Source organism: Mustela putorius, unplaced genomic scaffold (assembly GCF_011764305.1).
Source record: "Mustela putorius furo isolate JIRA1106 unplaced genomic scaffold, ASM1176430v1.1 tig00000095_pilon_pilon_pilon, whole genome shotgun sequence".
NCBI classification, from domain to species: domain Eukaryota; kingdom Metazoa; phylum Chordata; class Mammalia; order Carnivora; family Mustelidae; genus Mustela; species Mustela putorius.
Window position 1 is genome coordinate 7,444,904 of NW_025421280.1, and position 9,127 is coordinate 7,454,030.

The following is a 9,127-nucleotide window of genomic DNA, read 5'->3' on the forward strand; positions in this document are numbered from 1 at the left end:
CTTTCTCTGTTTGACTTATTTCACATAGTATTATCTCCTCCAGTTCCATCCATATTGATACAAATGGTGGGTATTCATCCTTTCTAATGGCTGAATAATATTCTATTGTGTATATGGACCATATCTTCTTTATCCATTCGTCTGCTAAAGGACATCTTGGCTCTTTCCACAGTTTGGCTATTGTGGACATTGCTGCTATAAACACTGGCGTGCATGTGCTCCTTTGAATCACTACATCTGTATCTTTGGGGTAAATACCCAGGAGTTCAGTTGTCGGGTCATAGGGTATCTCTATTTTTTTTTTATTTAAAGCCAATAATTTTTATTTAAGGAGTTTTTACATGTAATTCCTTCCACTGCCAGTCACTGCTCATCACCATAGTTCCTCCAAAGTTAGAATCATAATCTTCAAAACAGTTCTTTTAAAAAGAACTTGATCAATCCACAGTTGTCACTGTCACTCCTATATAACAGGAACATAAAGTAAGGTTCCATTTCCAGAGATGATCATGTAAACTGAAGCCAGCCTCCCTCAGAGTTCTTTCAGCTGGGTTTCTTGCATCTCCATTTGAATACGGAATACTTTAAGAACTCCCCACCTGTAATCTTTGGGATCCAATGTCTTTACTTCAGGGCCCTGTTTAGGGTCTGAGTGTGGATCTGCCTGGTTCTCAATTTCAAACACCCTAGAAAAGGAGAAGCATTACTTCCTCTTGAAAATTATCTCAAGCTGAGCAATATGAAAAACCATTAAGAATACTGTTTCAATAAAAATACCAGGTTTAACATGCACAAAGCCAAGAAAACCAACGATGCCAGATACTGAGTTTCTATTGCACTGTCCTTTGAACACCCAGCAGGAATGAGCTGCTGAGGGCAGATACCATGCAGTGCGAGGGTATCTCTATTTTTAAATTTTGAGGGACCTCCACACTGTTTTCCAAAGTGGCTACACCAACTTGCATTCCCACCAACAGTGTAAGAGGGTTCCCCTTTCTCCACATCCTCTCCAACATTTGTTGTTTCTTGCCTTGTCATTTTTTGCCATTCTAACTGGTGTAAGGTGGTATCTCAATGTGGTTTTGATTTGAATTTCCCTGGTGGTTAATGATGATGAACAATTTTTCATGTGTCTATTAGCCATTTGTATGTCTTCTTTATAGAAGTGTCTGTTCATGTCTTCTGCCCATTTTTTGACTTGATTATTTGTTTATTGGGTGTTGAGTTTGAGAAGTTAAAAAGCCTCTAGTTTTAAGCTACTATGCTTTGAGGTAGTTATTTATACAGCAATACATAATTAAAACTGTTTCTATTTTCTTGAAAATAAAATGGTGAGGCAAGATGATGATGTTATAAGTTATTTTTAGCCTCAAAATCCTTCATTGAAACAAAATCTTATCCAGAAGAATAATATATACATATCTGCCAGGAATACTTTTTCTTTCTCCCTCTCTTTCTTTCTTTCTTTCCTTTGGATGCAAGTGACAAAAACCAATTGAAGTAGCTTAGGGCATAATGGGTCTCTTTCCTCATGTGGCAAGAATTCTGAGGTAGGTGGTTGCTGGAATTGGTTCAGTGGCTCACTAAGGTCAGGTTCAATGTTTCTGTGATTTCAGGCATTCCTATCATACTCACGGTCACAACGTTACTAATGTAATGGCAGACAGGATAATGGCATTGAAAAGAGGAAGAAGGAAGAGGGGAAGGTCAGTACCAGTCACAGAGGTCCATTTTTAATAAGGAAGTCAAAGTTTCACAAAACTTTAAGCATCAGGGCCTTCTCATATGTCAAGAGCCAACACTGGGTCATGTGTCAAGTCACAGCTGCCAACAAGACTGAGAAATTGAAGGGCAGGATTGTCATGAATAGCTTTCATCCTTCTCCACACCTTGGAGTTGGGCTGATTGTCACTGCACACAAAATCAGGGTGTAGGAAGGAAGACGTGGGTGTGAATATTGAGCAATAGGGAACTGGCTTCTGAAACTATAGAAAGCACAAAGCGGAGTTGATCTGACTGAATTAGAGCAAAAGGGTCTTGATTCCTGTCAATTCAGCCTCCCTTTCCTCGCTATTATCCTCTATCACCAGGAGGCTCCAAAGGGGCCTTCCGGAAAGCCCCAAGACTCCAGAAAGCCAAATCTAAGAAAAAAAAATATCGCTTGACCATTTCTTGACATGCCTTCCTGCTCTAACACTCCAGAATCATGGGAGAACTTGTGTATTTGAGGAATCATAAGGAGATCAGCATGGAGGCACTGGAGGGAGGGGAAGAACTGAGCCAAGTTAAGTAGAAGCTTGTTCATTTGCCCACAGCTGCCTTCTTCTCAAACCTCATCTTCCCTAGGATCCTTCTCCCAGGACTTACTTTGGTTTCACTTTTGTCCTCTTTGAGGGCCAAGAGCTAGAAAGGTCAGATCCAAAGTCTTACTGGAGAGATGGCAAGAGAGAGTCTATGGATGAATCTTCCTAATTCTCTTTTTCTTCTTCCTTCTTACTTGAAGGCTGTTGTTGACCAGATGAAATTTTTTCTTTGCAGCTAAGAATTGCTGCGTCAAGAAAATATGACACTTTACTTTATGGGACATACACTCCATCAGTAATACATCTATCCTGAGGTGGAGGGAGTGTGGAGTCACAGTGCTAATATGGACTCCAAAGGACGAAGGGAAAGCCCTAATGTTCTTAGCTCCAGGGCTGCCGAATATTTGGGATAAGCCTTTGGTTTCTCTTAGAAACCAATGAATAGACTTTGTAAGTGCCAAATCACAGTAAGCCAAGTGTTAACAAACTGATTAATGACACCCGCTAGCAATTAGCAGGTCCACAGGATTATTACCCTAACAAACTCTGTTAACATGAGGTAGAAGGGTTTTTTGTTTGTTTGTTTGTTTGTTTTGTTTTTTAAGTAAGATAAGTGTGGAATTTGAATGTTACATGTGATCCTTTAGAACTGGAGCATCAGAAAGCTTCCATGGACAAGGACAATCTCTCCATGGGCAGATGAGATAGGATATGGGCATGGGGTTTTCAACAATCCCAAGCACTATTTATAAGGCTTCCTAGCATGACAATGGGAGAGAAACTTGAGGTAAACCCACGTGCCATTTACTGCAAGAGTTAAAATATCTTTAAAAGGAAGTTTAGCGTGATGGTGGGATAACTGGCAACAAACCAACAATAAAGGATCGACACTCAAGCACCACCCTTGCATGACGCCTTGTCTTATGACAGCTGCCATTATCCCTTTACAGAGATGAAGGATCACTGAGAACCCTCAAATGTCAACAATATAGAACAATTGGTCGACAAGTGGAGCAATAGTGAACCATACGATAAAAGGATGATGCCAATGACTGTGACAGCTTCTGTCATTTGTTGAGAGCACAGTATGTGCCAGGAGCAAGAAATGTGTGTTATCTCATTTAGCTCTCATGAGAGCCCTGTGAGATAGGTAGTAGCATAATAACAGATATGTTAGAATACTAGATGCTGTTATAATCCCCCATGCACAGAAAACAAAACTAAGAGTCTGAGTATGCCCAAGATAGGGGCGCCTGGATGGCTCAGTTGGTTGGGTGTCCTACTCCTGAATTCGGCTCACGTCATGATTTCAGGGTTGAGAAACTGAACCTTACATCAGGCTGCCCATTCAGTGGGGAGTCTGCTTGAGATACTTCCTCTCTCTCTGCCCCTCCCTCTGTTCCCACACTCTTTCTCTCTCAAATAAATCAATAAATCTTCAAAAAAAAAAAAGAAAAAAGTATGTCCAAGATCACCAAGATACTTAATTCGAAACCTCCTGATTCTGGAACAAGCAAGCTTATGCACTATATCACTTAAACAGTATTTGTGCCAATAGAATCAGATTTCTGTTTTTAAAGATCCTCTGAAAATGGAGTTAAGTATTTCAAAATCCACTGAGCCTGTTTATTACTGGAGAACGGGGTCTTTTGATTATGTTTTGTTTAGGATGCATTTCTAAATTCACAGATTCACAGTAAACAGACATGCCAACCTAAAGTACGTACTAATTTGGCTGGCCAAATTACTTTTATGCCATTTTAACATTGCTGGACTTTCAAGAAAAAAAGCCAGGATGGAATTTAAACTTCTTAACAAAACACAGATAATCACAAACAAATCTCCCATTTGGAAGGAAGGAAGAAAGGAAGGAAAGAAAGAAGGAAGGAAGGAAGGAAATCCATCATAGCATCTTAATCAACATCCATGGAAGAAAAGAAAAAAGAGGAAATCCTCCTTTAGGTTTCTGAGATTCCTGAGAAAAACATTCCCATATTAGGATTCTTGGTCAAAGATGAAGAAGGGGTGCCTGGGTGGTTCAGTGGTTAAGCATCTATCTTCTGCTCAGGCCCTGATCCCAGGGTCCTGGGATCAAGCCCCATGTTGGGCTCCCTGCTGGGTGGGGTGCCTGCTTCTTTCTCTCCCTCTTCCCTCCTGCTGTCTTGTGCTCTCTCTCTCACTCACTTACTCTCAAATAAACAAATAAATAAAAAGATGAAGACAGACTCTCTTCTCCCTTCATTTTATAAGGTACTGACCAACGGGCTCAGAACTTCTACAGACTTCAGTTAGAAAGTTTCCCACAAAGTCCCTTTTACTTTGTACTCCAAATGACATGAAGTAATGTGTTAGAACACACATCTTCGACACACTGTCAGATTCTCCTAACGGAACTTTCCTCTCTCTGGGCAGTGCCTCATCCATGCAGGGTCAGCCTTCTACTTCTGGAACAGGGGATCTTCCTCCTGAGCAGTTGTCAAGGGGTTGGATTATACAACAGAGAAGAGAATTAGCTCCCCAGAAGGGTAAGCCATGACCAACAGGAAATGGGAGCCTGGAGGGAAAGAGCATGATAAATTCTCCCTTCTTACCCTCCTCCATGAACTACTTCCAGGCGCACTTCCTCCTCACAATCCTAGCAGAAAACTCCTGGGCACAAAGCAGACAGGCCTGATGCGCAGTTGGCGTGTGTCCTCATGCAGTCATGATGCTCACAAGAAAAAGCATCACCTGGTTTCACATCTTTCTTTGCTTGGCTTCTCTTTTCCCTCCCGCACTTCCCTGGGCTTGAACCTCCCAAATCAGTTTCAGGGCCTTAGGGCTAGAGATGGAATCCTTGGAGCTGGGTGTGGCTAACTTCCTGCCAATGGGATGTGAGCAGAAGTGGCATATGCAAATTCCAGGTCTCGTCCTGCCAATGGGATGTGAGCAGAAGAGGTATATGCAAATTCCAGGTCTGGCCCCTAAAACAACTGAGTACACACTTCCCTTCCTCCCCTTCCTCCCGCTCTTTCTCCATTATCCTTCCCTCCACTTCCTGGAAGTAGCAATAATTGGAGCAGATTTGGAGGCGACAAATCAATGATTGCTGAGCTACCATCCCAGGACAGAACCATTTATATCACTCTGGTGGGGTTTTTTGTTTGTTTGTTTGTTTTAAGATTTCATCTACTTACTTGAGAGAGAGAGAGAGAACAAGTTGGGGAAGGGCAGAGGAAGAGGGACTGGGACAGACAGACTCCCCGCTGAGTGGGGAGCCTGCTACAGGACTGGATCCTAGGACCTTGAGATCACCACCCCAGCTGAAATCAGACGCTTAACCAACTTGAGCCACCCAGGCACCCTCATCACTAAGTTTTTAAGTGAGAGAGAAATAAACTTCTATACTTAAAATGAAAATTTGTTGCATACTTCAATCTTTGCTTTTGGCTCTACTTTCTAAAGAACTTAAGCCAAGACCAATACTGATCAACTCTTACCTGCATTTTATTTCCCAGCTAATTTCTGGTGAGCTCTCTTCCCCTGAATTATACTTAATGTTCTGGCTGAACTATAAAGGTGCTACTCTGACTTAGGAAGGCATTTGCATCTGGAAATAAGTGCTTCCATGGCCAGGCATCACAGCCAAAACTTGGGCTCAGGTTTTCCCCTCACAGAGTGACCTTCTTTTATGTCCAGGATGATTGACAGATGACATCCAAATGGAGGCATCGATCTTTGGAGCACTGAGCAGCTGGTTTCCTTTATTCTCAAATAAAGATATGACAAAGATAAAAAGCATGATCCAGAGAAAGACAGAAAGACTTAAGAAGCTCTTAGAAGTCCATTCACATCCCCTAGGAAAAATTAGTAAATTAACCCTTATGAATGTAATAGTCTGTGGCTGACAGTGCCCATAGCACTCCTTTAACATAAAAGAAAGACCAGTGCAAGGTGAATGGCTAAGGTCTCGGCCTGCTGAGGCAGGATCAACCAAAAATCCTCCAGCAAATACCTAAACCTAAGGACAGTGTGTCTGGAAGTAGAGATTAGAAGGATGGTGAACATATTAAGAGAAGGGAAACAAAATTCAGACATCTCCCTTTGATCAGCAAACTGTACTAGGAATTTACCTTAAGGACATTACTAAATGGTTAGTCGGGATTACTATAAAGTGATGTTTATGGCAGGATTGTTTGTGTTAATGTGATATTACAAAGCCTCCAAATAACATGATTAGTAATGTGGTTTTACAAAGCCTGGTACATCCACAGAAGATAATATTATATATATTATAATATATTATATTATGTTATATTATTAATATTGTATCATATATTATATATAACATATATAATATTACATTTATAAATACAAATTTATATATATTATATTATATTTTGTGGATGTGCCAGGCTTCATAATTTTAAGTATCATTATATATATAATATAATACTAGATAGTCACTCAAAACGATGAAACAAGATTTGTAATCCTTACCATGAAAAAAAAGTCCATGAAAAGATGGGAGCTTTTACAAAGCATGTTTCTAAATACATGAAGATGGTATCTAGAGTCTGGAACAGTGGTTCTCAAAGTGTGGTCCCTGGACCAGCAGCATCAGCATCACTTGGGAAAGAAAATGCAAGTTCCTGACCCTACTTCCTGAATCAGAAACTTCTCTATTGCACCCTGTACTCCATTTTAATAAGTCTTCCAGGTGACTCTACGGTACTCTAAGGATTGAGAGCCAATGGTCTAGAACAAAGAGGGGGTTGTTATACATATTTCTAAGGTCTGAGTAAGAGCTCAGTTTCCCCTTTATAATTTGAACGTAGACCAGTGTCAGGGTTTTTAGTGACAGTGGCCAGCAACAGAAAAACCCAGCCCAAATGGTCTCAAACAACAAATGAATTCATTACTTCACATCAACTTAGAGCAGTTTCCAGAACACACGCTCCGCCTCCATTTCCTGTCATTCTTTGATGTGTATGCATCATCCTAAACTTTGCCATCATGTGGCTGTTGTAGTTCCATATCCATCCAGATACACCACGTCCAGAAGCAAAAAGGGGCCATTTCTTTTGGAATCTCCTTCTTAACAGTAAGAAAACCTTTCTCAGGAGCTGTCCTCTTGCCCCCACACCTTCTCCCATTCCTCAGCTAATTATTCCTGAGTCACATGCTCATTCCTCAGCCTATTACTCCTGAGAGGACTAGGAAAACTAGGATCAGCCCAGACTGATCAGTCTGGAGTCCCTCTTGAGCTGAGCTTGAGCTTCAGGGAAGGTAGGTTCACCTTCCCTGAAGGATGGGTCCTGAGCAACACCGCAGCCCTATCTATTAGTATGGGGAAGACATGGCTTTTGCGTAGGCAACAAACTAGACTGACTCTAGACTAGGCATTGTTTTTTTTATACTGTTCCATCGAACTGAATTCTTCACCATTGCTATGAATTACTTGAGAGGTGTGTTGGCAAATGGAACCGCTCAGATTCCTTCCTTCCTCTTCCTCCCTTCCTCTCCCTCTCCCTTTCTTTCTTTCTCTCTCCCTCCCTCGCTCCTTCTCTCTCTTTCTCTTCCTTCCTTCTTCCCCCCTTCCCTCCTTTCCTCTCTCTCCCCCTTTCTTTCTTTCTTTCTCTTTTCTTTCTTTCTCGTTCTTTTTTTCTTTCTTTCTTTCTCTCTTTGTTTTCCTTCCTTCCTTCCTTTCCTTCTTTTTTCCCCATGCTTTGGAAATTACTCCTGAGACTGAAAAAGAATAATTTGTGTCATGCCAGGTTTTTCTTTTTTCTTTATTTATTTTTTAAAAAATTTTTAATTTTTTTTAATAAACATATATTTTTATCCCCAGGGGTACAAGTCTGTGAATCACCAGGTTTACACACTTCACAGCACTCACCAAAGCACATACCCTCCCCAATGTCCATAATCCCACCCCCTTCTCCCAACTCCCCTCCCCCCAGCAACCCTCAGTTTGTTTTGTGAGATTAAGAGTCACTTATGGTTTGTCTCCCTCCCAATCCCATCTTGTTTCATTGATTCTTCTTCTACCCACTTAAGCCCCCATGTTGCATCACCACTTCCTCATATCAGGGAGATCATGATAGTTGTCTTTCTCTGCTTGACTTATTTCGCTAAGCATGATACGAAGTCAGGAAATGACAGATGCTGGCGAGGATGCGGAGAAAGGGGAACCCTCCTACACTGTTGGTGGGAATGCAAGCTGGTGCAACCACTCTGGAAAACAGCATGGAGGTTCCTCAAAATGTTGAAAATAGAACTGCCCTATGACCCAGCAATTGCACTACTGGGTATTTAACCTAAAGATACAAACGTAGTGATCCAAAGGGGCATGTGCACCCGAATATTTATAGCAGCAATGTCCACAATAGCCAAACTATGGAAAGAACCTAGATGTCCATCAACAGATGAATGGATCAAGAAGATGTGGTATATATACACAATGGAATACTATGCAGCCATCAAAAGAAATGAAATCTTGCCATTTGCGACAACATGGATGGATCTTTCTTTATTTTTAAGGCAACTTAAAAGACGCACAGTCCCTAATGTTGTAAAGCTCTGGAGCAACTGGATATCTCACACATTAAACAGGTAGAAGTATAAATGGGTATAAATATTCTGAGACCCTTTTGGATAGTATCTATTAAAGCAAAACTTGTGCTATGACTTTGCAATTTCACTCCCAGGAATTCCCAGAGAAAGATGGGCAAGAACATGCAGGAGAATGACCCTAGCCGCTTCCCTCACAACCAGCCCAAACTGGAAAACCAGGTAGAAACTGGCAAAGCCAGCATTTCGAAGCCAGATGTGTTTGGTTCTAA

At 41.2% G+C, this 9,127-nt stretch overlaps 1 non-coding gene across 1 annotated transcript; it reads right to left on the minus strand.

Annotated features, from left to right (window-relative positions):
- Positions 1 to 757: 757 nt before the first annotated feature.
- On the minus strand, positions 758 to 895 carry LOC123394499. The gene has a single exon (XR_006609275.1). It is a non-coding gene; the product is annotated as a small nucleolar RNA SNORA8 (small nucleolar RNA).
- Positions 896 to 9,127: the final 8,232 nt, after the last annotated feature.